The following is a 13440-nucleotide window of genomic DNA, read 5'->3' on the forward strand; positions in this document are numbered from 1 at the left end:
GACAGTCAATACTAAAGGAAATCAACCCTGAATATTCATTGGAAGGACTGATGCTAAAGCTGAAGCTATCCAATGCTTTGGCCACCTGTTGTGAAGAGCGACACATTGGAAGAGACCCTGATGCTGGGAAATACTGAAGGCAAATGGAGAAGAGGGCAGCAGAGGGTGAGACTGTTGGATAGCAGCACCAACTTAATGGACATGAGTTTGAGCAAACTCCGGGAGATCGGGAAGGACAGGGAGGCCTGGCATTCTGCAGTCCATGGGGTTGCAAAGAATCAAACATGACTTGCTGACTGAAAAACAACAACAAATAATTATCCATCTATATAAATTTCCCTCAGAAGGAACACTGTATGCTGCGGTCACATCTCTTTAATCTTTTACCTCCACATAGAAGCGCAGAGCCTGATCCAGTTCATGGCTCTGAACTGGATACAAAATTTATTTGTATCAAGGTAATTTAAAAGTGATTTCCCTTTTCATATTTTTAAGACTTTCTCTCAAATCAGCCTAAAATATTATCTACAGGGCTTATTGAGATGGAAATGCAAAGAGAAAGAAAAAAATCAGTGTTCATTTATTTTTTCAATGACCAGAATATGATCTTGCAGTAAGTCCTGGGAATTAGGCTTTGTTAACAGTGAAAAGGGTTTTCTAGGGAGTTTCTCTATGCCGTGGGTGGGGTAGCTAAGAATGCTGGCCTGCAAGATAGCCACTGGGTTCACTGTAGTGGCCACAGAGGGTCCCAGGAATCATCTGCAGCCACATTTCAGGCTGATTGTCAGCAGTTAAGGTGAAACCAACCAAGACAAAAGGGAAAGTCATATATGGGGCATCATGTAAGAAAATAAATACCTGTGTCTGTACACCTCTATACTTATGATAACCATATAGATATTATATCTAACAATTATATTTCATTTCCTGATCTTCATTGGTTACTGATTTGAATATGGTAAAACATTCTGTGAGCTAAGTAATGGAAGTTATAAACTAAGAACATTTCCTCTTTTTCATTGATGATATTGATATAATATGGGTCAAATATGGATTCGGATGTAGCTACAGACGCTGTTGTAGTTACAGATGGGCTTCCCAGGTGGCACTTGGTGAAAAATCTGCCTGCCAATGCAGGAGACCTAAGAGACATGGTTTGATCCCTGGGTTGGGAAGATCCCCTGGAGGAGGGCATGGCAACCCACTCCAGTATTCTGGTCTGGAGAATGCCCATGGCCAGAGGAGTCTGACGGGCTGCAAACCATAGGGTCACAAAGAATCAGACACAACTGAAGCAACTTAGCAGGCATGCATACATACATAGATATAGACACAGATCTAGAAATTTTTGGGGGGAAATGATAGGTGGAGCCAGAAGAACAGGAGATGGTCAATTTGTGGTCTACTTAATATTCTCAAAACATGTTTAATAACAAAAGCAAGACACCTGCCTTCTCAATCTCTTTATTTTTTTGTAATTCAGAAATATGTGAGTAGGAGTAGATTTGTTTTTCTTTCTAATATGGACAAGCTCATTCATTTATTAAAAAAAAAAACATTTATGTTTATTAAGTGCCAAAAGTTATGTTTGGAAGTCACTGAGGGATTTTAAGCAGAGGAGTGACATGTTATTTTTGAGGAACATGAGATATGACTTTGTTTTTCTCCCAGCTCTGCTTTCAAATTGGCCAGATCTTTTGTCCTTAACCTTTGAAGACATCTCTAGAAGATCCTGTAGGGCTTCCCTGATGGCTCAGACAGTAAAAGAATCTGCCTGCAATGCAGGAGACCCCGATTCGATCCCTGGGTTGGGAAGATCCCCTGGAGGAAGAAATGGCAACTCACTCCAGTATTCCTGCCTGGAGAATTCCATGGACAGAGGAGCCTAGTGGGCTACAGTTCATGGGGTCACAAAGAGTCAGACACGACTGAGTGACTAACACTTTCACTTTCACTAGAAGATCCTGTAACTTTCAGGATATAAGAACAGTTATAAGTCAGCTGTAAAAACAGTCTTACTTTGACAATGAACAATGAGATATTGAAAAGTTGAGTAGAGTCTAAATATAAACACCAGTCTCACATTCAACCCCAACTTCTTCTTTTCCCTCAACTCAGTCCTGAGCTGGGCCTTGGAGCCTGCAGTTGGAGTCTGTTCTATCATTCCTGTTTATGGCTCCTCCAGAACAAGATATGAAGAAAGGGGGGATTCAAGGAAAAGAGAAAAAAGTTCTTTTGTGCATTCATTTTGAGATTTGGAGGCTCTGTGAACTCTCTGTACTGTGTATTTCTCTGACATGGGTAATGTATTCCAGAGGTAAGTATTTGCAAACAATAAGATCACTTGCCCAATACTCAACCTCAATGAATATCTTGAGGTATCTTATGATACCTCCCAGCTCTTGCCTCCAAGTGTATCCCCCAGTCCCTTTCCACTGATGGGTCAGGATACCTTAAAGATGCCAGTAACTCCCCTCTCTGGCATGACTTTTCCATGAAATGTGTGTATTCTTGCTGGGAATTCAGGCTGATCCACTGGTTTCCCTTTTCCCCCAGGTGATTTGTCTTCAGGCTGCTCCAGGAGAAAGACAGACACCTGCCTCTGTCTTCACATGTGTTTGAAAACTCCAGAGGATGCAAGTCAAGTTCTCCCAAGAACCCTCTTCTCTGGGTTGCTGGCTCCAAGTTAATATCATTCAGTGAGCATCAAGCTGGGAAGTGAGTTTCCTGGGTTCTTCCTTGCAGGCACTTCCACTCTTCATGAAAAATTTATGTCTCATTCCTTCACTCAGGGACAGTGAACTCTCTTCTTTCTATGAGACAGAGAGGAGGAAAGCTAAAACATTCTTTTCCTTTACCCCAGGAAGTGACCTGCCTCTTCCCTAATAACTTAATGAGCTCCAGTCTTCTGTACACATACGTTGGAAGCAGTGTTGGAAGTGAGACCTGAGTCCCATTTGGTCACTTTTCAGTCAGTCCTGGGAGGGAGTGCCTGCTGGTTCTATGGCTCTTAACAGTGGCCTATGGTTCTTAGTGATGGGAGTCTGGATGAAGAACCAGACAAGAGCAAAACCCCATTCCGCAACATGTTTCATCTTGTATAAATAGTACTGTGATAACATTGTGAAGAACTGACTCAAAGGAGATGAGATGGGAGATGGGGATTTCAGGAAGCAATCCAGATGAGAAATAAAAGGAGTCTGAACTCCTGGTCATGGGAGTGGAAAGGAGGAGATGGATCTGTGAGATATCCACTGAGGTTGAGTGAGTAATCGTACAGTTGGCACATATGTAACAGAGAGACAGCAGAGCAGAATTTGAGGACATGCCTTGATGTCTCTGGGGCGATTCAGGCAGAGAAGCTCAGGGGGCCAGTTAGAGGTATAATATGAGGTTCAAGAGAAGGGTCTGACTCGAGGCTATGGCTGGAGGAATTGGCAGAGTACAGGTGGTTATTGACACCTGGGTTTTTGGGGTTATCCAGGGCCAGTGCCTAATATGAGAATGAAAGGGGCCCAGTAGAGCCCCAGGAAGCCCCTGCATTGAAGGACTGGGTTATTTGCCTGGGAGACTGAGGAGGGACCAGAAAGGTGGGAGGAAAAAGTTCTCCAAAGGATACTGAGAAAAGCCTGTGCCCCTTTCCTCAAACCGTTCAGTATAAATGTCACCTCTCACCCTGCCCTGTATCACTGGCACTTCTTTCCCTGGCCCTGCCTCTTCATCTGCTCTGTACAGCTGCTCCTTCCTTGATGAGCTGTTCCACAGGTCCGCAAAATCACTTGGTGAGGCTTCAACTGCTTCCTCAAACCAGAGGCTCCTTCATAAATGCTCCTAAGATGAGAGATAACTAACTGGAGGAACATGCTTTGCATTTCTCAGGTGAGCTGCCAGCGGCTCCTGATGATGGTCAGGGTGCCACCATTCTGCTGTGGCTCCCGCCTCTCTTCGCCTCACAGATTGCCGCTGTCCCCTCCTAGGGGGAGCTTGTGCATTCTTTTTTTTTAAAATTTTATTCTATTTTTAAACTTTACATAATTGTATTAGTTTTGCCAAATATCAAAATGAATCCGCCACAGGTATACATGTGTCCTCAGCATCCAAAATGCTCAGAGATTCCCAAAGGCTGTGCTTTAAGTGCCCTTCTGGTTTGACGAGGAATTGGAACTCAGTGGACCTCATCAAGTCTTCGCATTTCTAGAAAAGACCTCGATGTCACTGGTGGAAGAGGAAGATGATCATCAGATATTACAAGTGATATTAATACTTTGTCATGGGATTTCTATTGTTCCTCTTTTAGAGAGTATTATTACGAGGCCCTTGTGCTGTGCTGGGCTAGTCACTTTAGTTGTGTCTGACTCTTTGCAACGCTATGGACCTGCCAGGCTCCTCTGCCCATAGGATTCTCCAGGCAAGAATACTGGAGTGGGTTGCCATGCCCTCCTCCAGGGGATCTTCCCAACCCAGGGATCGAACTCGAGTCTCATGTCTCCTGCATTGGCAGGAGGTTTTGTACCACTAGCACCACCTGGGAAAGACTACAAGCCCTTATAAATCTCCAAATACAGATTTATATTCCCACCAATGGATTCCTTTTTAGTTGGACAGAAGGACAGCGAGGAGAATCCTAAGAATGACAAAGAGAAAAAATGTTTTTTTTTTCTAGACACCCCCAGAGCAAATCAAAATATTTGGGGTCAGAGAATCCAACAGATAAAGTCTGGCTCACTTCTAGAAGCATCCATTAAGCAAACCACCTACTTCAATAGTTGGATCCTTTGCTGCCTTCAGTCAAAACAAGTATTTCTCCTTCTGTGTGCTTGCCTTCCCCAGCTCCCTCCCAGAGTATATGTCAAGACCCACATCTGCTTTTGTTTTCCAGTTCTTTTGAAGTAGTTTGCCAATTTTGCAATGCCCGCTTTCATGCCAGGATAATCCATTGCTATAATATGGGCAAGCTCTTGATCCCATGCCCTGTGTAGCTTTGCCAAACTCATGGAGGAGGCCAGTGGGAAGCCAGGAACAGCACACACAGCTTCAGGCTTTCAGGGCCCTCCTCGAGCTGTAGACACACAGCTCTTTTTTTTTTTTTCCTCTACAAGTGTTCCTTGGCTCTCATAGGGAGCAAATTTACTCTTTGAAATGAAATACATACTCTATTCCCTTAAACAATACCTTGCAATATCATATGATATTTGTCTTTCTCTCTCTTACTTCAATCAGTATGACAATTTCTTGGTCCATCCATGTTGCATAATAATGGCATTATTTCACTCTTTTTATGACTGAGTAATATACCATCATTGGAGAAGGAAATGGCAACCCACTCCACTGTTCTTGCCTGGAGAATCCCAGGGACGGGGGAGCCTGGTGGGCAGCCATCTATGGGGTTGCACAGAGTTGGACACAACTGAAGCAACTTAGCAGCAGCAGCAGCAGCAATATACCATCATACATATGTACCACATCTTCTTTATCCATTCATCTGTTGATGGACATTTAAGTTTCTTCCATGTCCTGGCTATTGTGAATAGTGCTACTATGGACATAGGGGAGAACCTGAAAAAAGCTTTTCAAATTATGGTTTTTTTCTGGATATATGCCCAGAAGTGGGATTGTTGAGTTATATGGTAGCCCTATTTTTAGTTTTTTAAGGAACCTCCATACTGTTAACCACAGTGGCTGTACCAATTTACATTCCCTCCAATAGTGTGGGAGGGTTCCCTTTTCTCCACACCCTATCCAACATTTATTGTTTAAAGATTTTTGTGATGATGGCCAGTCTGATCAATAACCTCAGATATGCAGATAACACACACTTATGGCAGAAAGCAAAGAAGAACTAAAGAGCTTCTTGATGAAAGTGAAAGAGGAGAGTGAAAAAGTTGACTTGAGGCTCAACATTCAGAAAACTAAGATCAGGGCATCTGGTCCCATCACTTCATGGCAAATAGATGAGAAGACAGTGGAAGCGGTGACAGACTTTATTTTGGGGGGCTCCAAAATCACTGTGGGTGGTGACCACAGCCATGAAATTAAAAGACGCTTGCTCCTTGGAAGAAAAGTTATGACCAACTTAGACAGCATATTAAAAAGCAGAGACATTACTTGGCCAACAAAGGTCTGTCTAGTCAAAGCTATGGTTTTTCCAGTAGTCATGTATGGTTGTGAGAGTTGAACTATAAAGAAAGCTGAGAGCTGAAGAATTGATGATTTTGAGCTATAGTGTTCTAGAAGACTCCCGAGGGTCCCTTGGACAGCAAGGAAATCCAACCAGTCCATCCTAAAGAAAAATCAGTCCTGAATATCCATTGGAAGGACTGATGTTGAAGCTGAAACTCCAATACTTTGGCCACCTGATTCGAAGAACTGACTAATTGGAAAAGACCCTGATGCTAGGAAAGATTGAAGGTGGGAAGAAAAGGGGACAACAGAGGATGAGATGGTTGGATGGCATCACTGACTCAATGGACATGAGTTTGAGTAAGTTCTTGGAGTTGCTGATGGACAGGGAAGCCTGGCGTGCTGCAGTTCATGGGTTCACAAAGAGTTGGACACAACTGAGCAACTGAACTGACTGAATCTGATCGGTGTGAGGTGATATCTCATTGTAGCTTTGATTAACATTTCTCTATTAATTAGTGATGTTGAGTATCTTTTCATGTGCATTTTAGCCACCTGTATGCCTTCTTTGGAGAAATGTATATAAGATCTTCCACCCATGTTTTGATAGACCTGTTTGTTTTATTAAGGCTTCCCTGGTGGCTTAGATGGTAAAGCGTCTGCCTACAATGTGGGACACCTGGGTTCGATCCCTAGGTCGGGAAGATCCTCCGGAGAAGGAAAAGGTTAACCCACTCCAGTACTCTTGCCTGGAAAATCCCATGTATGGAGGAGCCTGGTAGGCTACAGTCTATGGGGTCGAGAAGAGACTGACACGACTGAGCAACTTCACTTTTTATTGATATTGAACTGCATGAGCTGTTTATATATTTTAGAGATTAAACATTTGTTGGTTGCTTCATTTGCAAACATTTTCTCCCATTCTGAGATTTGTCTTTTCATTTTGTTTATCGTTTCCTTTACTGTGCTAAAACGCTTAAGTTTAATTAGGTCCCATTGTGTGGAATCCAAACAATAAGGTACGAATGAACTTATCTACAAAACAGAAATAGAGTTGAAGATGTAGAAAACAAATTTATGGTTACCAGAGGATAACAGGTGGAAGGATAAACTGGGAGATTGAGATTGACATATACACCCTACTATATATAAAATAGATAGCTATTAAGGACCTACTGTATAGCACAGGGAACTCTACTCAGTACTCTGTAATGGCCTATAAAGAGCCTTCTGATGAAAGTAAAAGAGGAGAGTGAAAAAGTTGGCTTAAAACTCAACATTCAGAAAACTAAGATCATGGCATCCGATCCCATCACTTCATGGCAAATAGATGGGGAAACAATGGACACAGTAAGAGACATTATTTGGGGGGGCTCCAAAATCACTGCAGCCATGAAATTAAAAGATGCTTACTCCTTGGAAGAAAAGCTATGACCAACTTATAATCATATTAAAAAACAGAGCCATTACTTTCCCAACAAAGGTCTGTCTAGTCAAAGCTATGGTTTTTCCAGTAGTCATGTATGGATGTGAAAGTTTGACTATAAAGAAAGCTGAGCACCAAAGAATTGATGCTTTTGAACTGTGGTATTGAGGAAGACTCTTGAGAGTCCCTTGGACTACAAGGAGATCCAACCAGTCCATCCTAAAGGAAATCCGTCCTGAATATTCATTGGAAGGAGTGATGCTGAAGCTGAAACTCCAATACTTTGGCCACCTGATGTAAAGAACTGATGTGAAGAATCTTGGAAAAGACCCAGATGCTGGGAAAGATTGAAGGTGGGAGGAGAAGGGGACAACAGAGGATGAGACGATTGGATGGCATCACCGACTCAATGGACATGAGTTTGAGTAAGTTCCAGGAGTTGTTGATGGACAGGGAAGCCTGGTGTGCTGCAGTCCATGGGGTCACAAAGAGTTGGACATGATTGAGTGACTGAATTGGACTGAAAAAAGAGTGGATATACGTATAACTGATTCACTTTGCCGTACACCAGAAAGTAACACAACATTGTAAATCAAGTACAATAAACTTTTTTTAATGTCTTGCAAATATGTGTCTGTGTGAGCATGTGCTCAGTAGTTCAGTCGTGTCTTACTCTTTGTGACCCCATGGACTGTAACCCGCCAGGCTCCTCTGTCCATGGAATTTTCCATGCAAGAATACAGGACTGGGTAGCCATTCCCTTCTCCAGGGGATTTTCCCAATCCAGGGATCGAACCCAGGTCCCCTGCATTGCCAGGGGATTCTTTACCATCCGAGCCACCAGGGAAGCCCATAATAATATTGGGTAAAGAGAATTGTATATAATATTTTAAAGAGAACTAATACCATTACCTTCCCCAGACATTTATTGTAAGAAATAAATAACACAAAGTGCTTTCTATTACAAAATGCTTTACAAATGTGAGTCATAATTATCTTCTATAATAAGAAACTGTGGGTTTATTCAAGTTCACGCTTTGAAGTACTCAACTGCTGTGTCTATCAAAGCATTATGAAATTCTACTCTCTATCATGATTTTCAGGCTGTTACTTATATTTCCACTGTGTTCTGTCTACTGAGTTTTGTAGGCGCTCAAGGTGGAAACCTACTGACCTAACACTTAGTGCTGCTGGCAGGAGCTGTCTTTTGTCCCCAGGTACAAAGTTTTATGATACCCGCAGATCATCTCTACAACATCTTGATTCTACAATGATCTTGTTGTTTTTGAAACATTCCTCTGAGACTATACTGTATCTAGTACTCACATCCACACTTGCTTTGAAACTGTATCATTGACCAAAATATTTGGGGGAACAGTTGAGAAGTAAGGATAATTTCTAAGTCAGCATGGTGTCCGAGTTTGTGTCCTGGCCCCTGATCTGAGACTTAAACCGAAGCTTTTCTTATGAGAATGCCGTCTACACAATCGTCTCAGTGTTATTGAACACAATGAATAAGATGGCTCTGAAAATTCACTCTTCCCGGAGTTGTCTTTTTAGACCACCGCCTTATTTTTCCAATGGAAACATCTGAGATTTCTGCCTTTCTTCTTATGAAGCGTGAGAATTCCAAAAGGTCACTCCCTGATGTTTTCTTCCATTTATTTTCACATTCTGTGAATCTTTGTAAAACACTCTGTGGGGTCCTCTGAGGGGCATGTGCGATATGGTTTCTGCTTTTAGAGTTTCATCTAGTTACTGGGATCCAACAGACTCAAAAGAGGAAACCTTACAGGTGCTTTGCCGGGGTCCAGCCCCGGCTGATCCAGGGTATTCGAAGTGGGGACGGCGTCGGCGACCTATTTAATTATTTATTTATAATAAAATGAGGATAGCTCAGTGAGGAAATTCAGTGGAGAAAAGCGGCTGAAATAAGGATAGCTCAGTAGGAAAATTCAGTGGAGAAAAGAAGCTGAGTGGCTTGGTTTACGCAGAAAATCAATATAACCCGTGACACCAGGTTAGCTCTGACCACGGAGGCCGCAGGCGCCCTCTCGAATAGCGGAAGGTGCCCCACCTTAGACACCTTCTCGAGTGGGTCTTAGAAGCCCAGGCAAATAAATGGTCGCAGAGGACATCCGCGCTCCAGATGGACACTCAGCTGGAATTTGGGAGAGAGAGTGACATGGGGAGACCAAGTTTCAGTGAACAAGGCCCGCACTTTATTTTCCAAAGTAGTTTTTATACCTTAAGTTATGCATAGAGGATAATGGGGGAAGGGGTAGAGTCATGCAGCAAGCCAGGCTTTCTTCCTGCAAACTTATCATATGCAAAAGTTCAGGTGATTGACATCATCTTCTGGCCCGGAGGCCTGTTAACATTTTAAGAAACTTATCTTTCTCTAAAGGTGATTATTCCAAAGTCAGGCGCCAGCCTTCCAAAAAGCATTGGACAAAGCGGCATTTTACATTTCTATACACCCATTATATCAATCAATACACTGCCAAGGACACAGTAGGTAAGGAGTATGGAGACTTAGCAGCAAACATTGGCCCAACAAGTGAAAAACCCTTCACCAATACATTTTCTAATCAATCTTTTAACTACTCAAAGGAATCTGTGTTTAGGCAGTTTAGAACATCTCCTGCCTCTCACAGTTGGGAGGCTCTGAACAATCACATGTGGCCGGAAAAACCCATTCAGGCAGGCTAGAGGATTTCCAAAGGAGTTTGTAGGTTGAAACACTGTCACATCCAGGAATTATTAACTGGAGCTGTGAGCTAACTCTTTTTTCAGAGAGAGGTAGTGGGGGACAGCCCCCCGTAAAGTCAGAGGTGTAGGTGAAAGCACAAAGCAGAAAGTAGGCAGACTCTGGTTTTGGGGGTAGATGCTCGAGAATTTCCAGGGGGACTCCTGAGGCTCGATCCCGCCTTTGCGTATGCCGAGCCTCCTTCCTCATGACCTTTGTCATGGGCGGAGTGCCTCACGCTGGCTCCCGGAAGTGATAGAATTCCAGTTGAGCTATTCCAGATCCTGAAAGATGATGCTGTGGAAAGTGCTGCACTCAATATGCAATATGCACTCAATATGCAATATGCCGGCTCCCAGCAGTGCTTCCAAGGTGAGCCTGGCCACACGTGTAACCTAACTTCAGTGGGACAGTAAGCATGGCTCTAGGGAGGGTGTTAACGCTCGACTGCACTAACAAATAAGCCTCAAGACGTCAGGAGAAAAGGCCACGCCCCCGTTGAGTCATGGCCACAGCCTATTGGCTGGCCTCCTCCGTATAGTATTTAGTGATCCAAATTCCTCCATCTTGGGATGCTGCTTGAGCCACACCATGTGGCTCCCAGGGTTGCTGCGGACAAAGAAGAGAAGACTGAATGAAGGCAGCACCCTGGTTCCTCAGTGTCTCATCATGGAAGGGACACAGGCACTTATGGTCACATCAGTTCAGTCACTCAGTCATGTCCCACTCTTTGTGACCCCATGGACTGCAGCTCGCCAGGCCTCCCTGTCCAGCACCAACTCCTGGAGTTTACCCAAACTCATGTCCATTGAGTCAGTGATGCCATCCAACCATCTCATCCTCTATCGTCCCCTTCTCCTCCTGCCCTCAATCTTTCCAGCATCAGGGTCTTTTCCAAGAAGTCAGTTCTTCGCATCAGGTGGCCAAAGTATTGGAGTTTCAGCTTCAGCATCAGTCCTTCCAATGAATATTCAGGACTGATCTCCTTTAGAATGGACTGGTTGGATCTTCTTGCAGTCCAAGGGACTCTCAAGAGTTCTCCAACACCACAGTTCAAAAGCATCAATTCTTTGGCACTCAACTTTCTTTATAGTCAAACTCTAACATCCATACACGACCACTGGAAAAGCCATAGCTTTGACTAGACAGACCTTTGTTGGCAAAGTAATGTCTCTGTTTTTTAATGTGCTGTCTAGGTTGGTCATAACTTTTCTTCCAAGGAGCGAGCATCTTTTAATTTCATGGCTATGGTCATCATCCACAGTGATGTTGGAGCTCCCCAAAATAAAATCTGTTACTCTTTCCACTGTTTCCCCATCTATTTGCCATGAAGTGTTGGGACCATCTTGGGGCCATGATCTTAGTTTTCTGAATGTTGAACCTCAAGCCAACTTTTGCACTCTCCTCTTTCACTTTCATCAAGAGGCTCTTTTGTTCTTCGCTTTCTGCCATAAGTGTGGTGTCATCTGCATATCTGAGTTTATTGGTATTTCTCCCAGCAATCTTGATTCCAGCTTGTGCTCCCTTCAGCCCAGTATTTCTCATGATGTACTTTGCATATAAGTTAAATAAGCAGGGTGACAATATACAGCCTTAACGTACTTCTTTTCCTATTTGGAACCAGTCTGTTGTTCCATGTCCAGTTCTAACTGTTGCTTCCTGACCTGCATACAGGTTTCTCAAGAGGCAGGTCAGGTGGTCTGGTATTCCCATCTCTTTCAGAATTTTCCACAGTTTGCTGTGGTCCACACAGTCAAAGGCTTTAGCATAGTTAATAGAGCAGAAGTAGATGTTTTTCTGGAACTCTCTTGCTTTTTCCATGATCCAACGGATGTTGGCAGTTTGATCTCTGGTTCCTCTGCCTTTTCTAAAACCAGCTTGAACATCTAGAAATTCATTGCTGAAGCCTGCCTTGGAAAATTTTGAGCATTACTTTACTAGCGTGTGAGATGAGTGCAATTGTGTGGTAGTGTGAGTGTTCTTTGGCATTGCCTTTCTTTGGGATTGGAATGAAAACTGACCTTTTCCAGTCCTGTGGCCACTGCTGAGATTTCCAAATTTGTTGGCATATTGAGTGCAGCACTTTTAGATCATCATCTTTTAGGATTTGAAATAGCTCAACTGGAATTCCATCACCTCCACTAGCTTTGTTCATAGTGATGCTTCCTAAGGCTCACTTGACTTTGCATTCCAGGATGTCTGGCTCTAGGCTGGTGATCACACCATCATGATTATCTGGGTTATGAAGATCTTATTTGTATAGTTCTTCTGTGTATTCTTGCCATCTCTTCTTAATATCTTCTGCTTCTGTTAGGTCCATACCATTTCTGTCCTTTATCGTGTCCATCTTTGCATGACATGTTCCCTTGGTCTCTCTAATTTTATTGAAGAGATCTCTGGTCATGGTCACATACCATGGCCCTAAAGTAGCCCCAACGTCTCACATCATTGCTAGTTGGCTGGAAACTATAGGGAAGAGCCTCGAGAGTGAATAGCACACCTCTGCTGTCACCATCACTGGCTAATTCCTTTGCTCCCAATTCAACTCGAATCCCATGGTCCACAGGTAATCCTGCTTCCCTTTCACTGAGAAAAACCGAGTTGTTATGACAATCACCGCCTCCTTTCCCTTGACACCCGCATCATGGAGAAGCTGAAGCTGCGGCTCTCCTCAATTCTCAGGTTTGCTCTGTCACTGGGCTCTTTTGTTCTTTGACATTTCTGCTGCCTCCAAGCCCAAACGTAATTCTATAATTATGTAGTCTCACGCCAACATCTTCAAATACTCACAGCAGGTGTGTATCTCAAGCTCAGAACTATGATTCTCTCCATTTTTTAATGGTGATTTAATTTCTTTCGGAGTCCCCATTCTGTCAGGGTCAGAGAAAACTTTCTTTAGGTTCTCTTTTATCAAAAATCAGGCTGAAGTTGCTTCTAATATTTGGTCCACTAGGGTGGATCCGTTTTCTTTTAGGGACAAATGGCTTCCTTCTGGGATGCCCCTGCCCTGCGTGTGTATCTGAAGAAGAAAGTCGTGTGGGGGGTGGGGGGTGGCGGTGCACCACGGACTGGGAGCTGTGGCCGGTCTCCCTCACCCTTCACCCTTCTGCGAGTGTAACTCTGGTCATCACTTGTGGTCCAACTG

The sequence above is a fragment of the Bubalus kerabau genome, chromosome 12, assembly GCF_029407905.1.
Source record: "Bubalus kerabau isolate K-KA32 ecotype Philippines breed swamp buffalo chromosome 12, PCC_UOA_SB_1v2, whole genome shotgun sequence".
Lineage (NCBI taxonomy): Eukaryota > Metazoa > Chordata > Mammalia > Artiodactyla > Bovidae > Bubalus > Bubalus kerabau.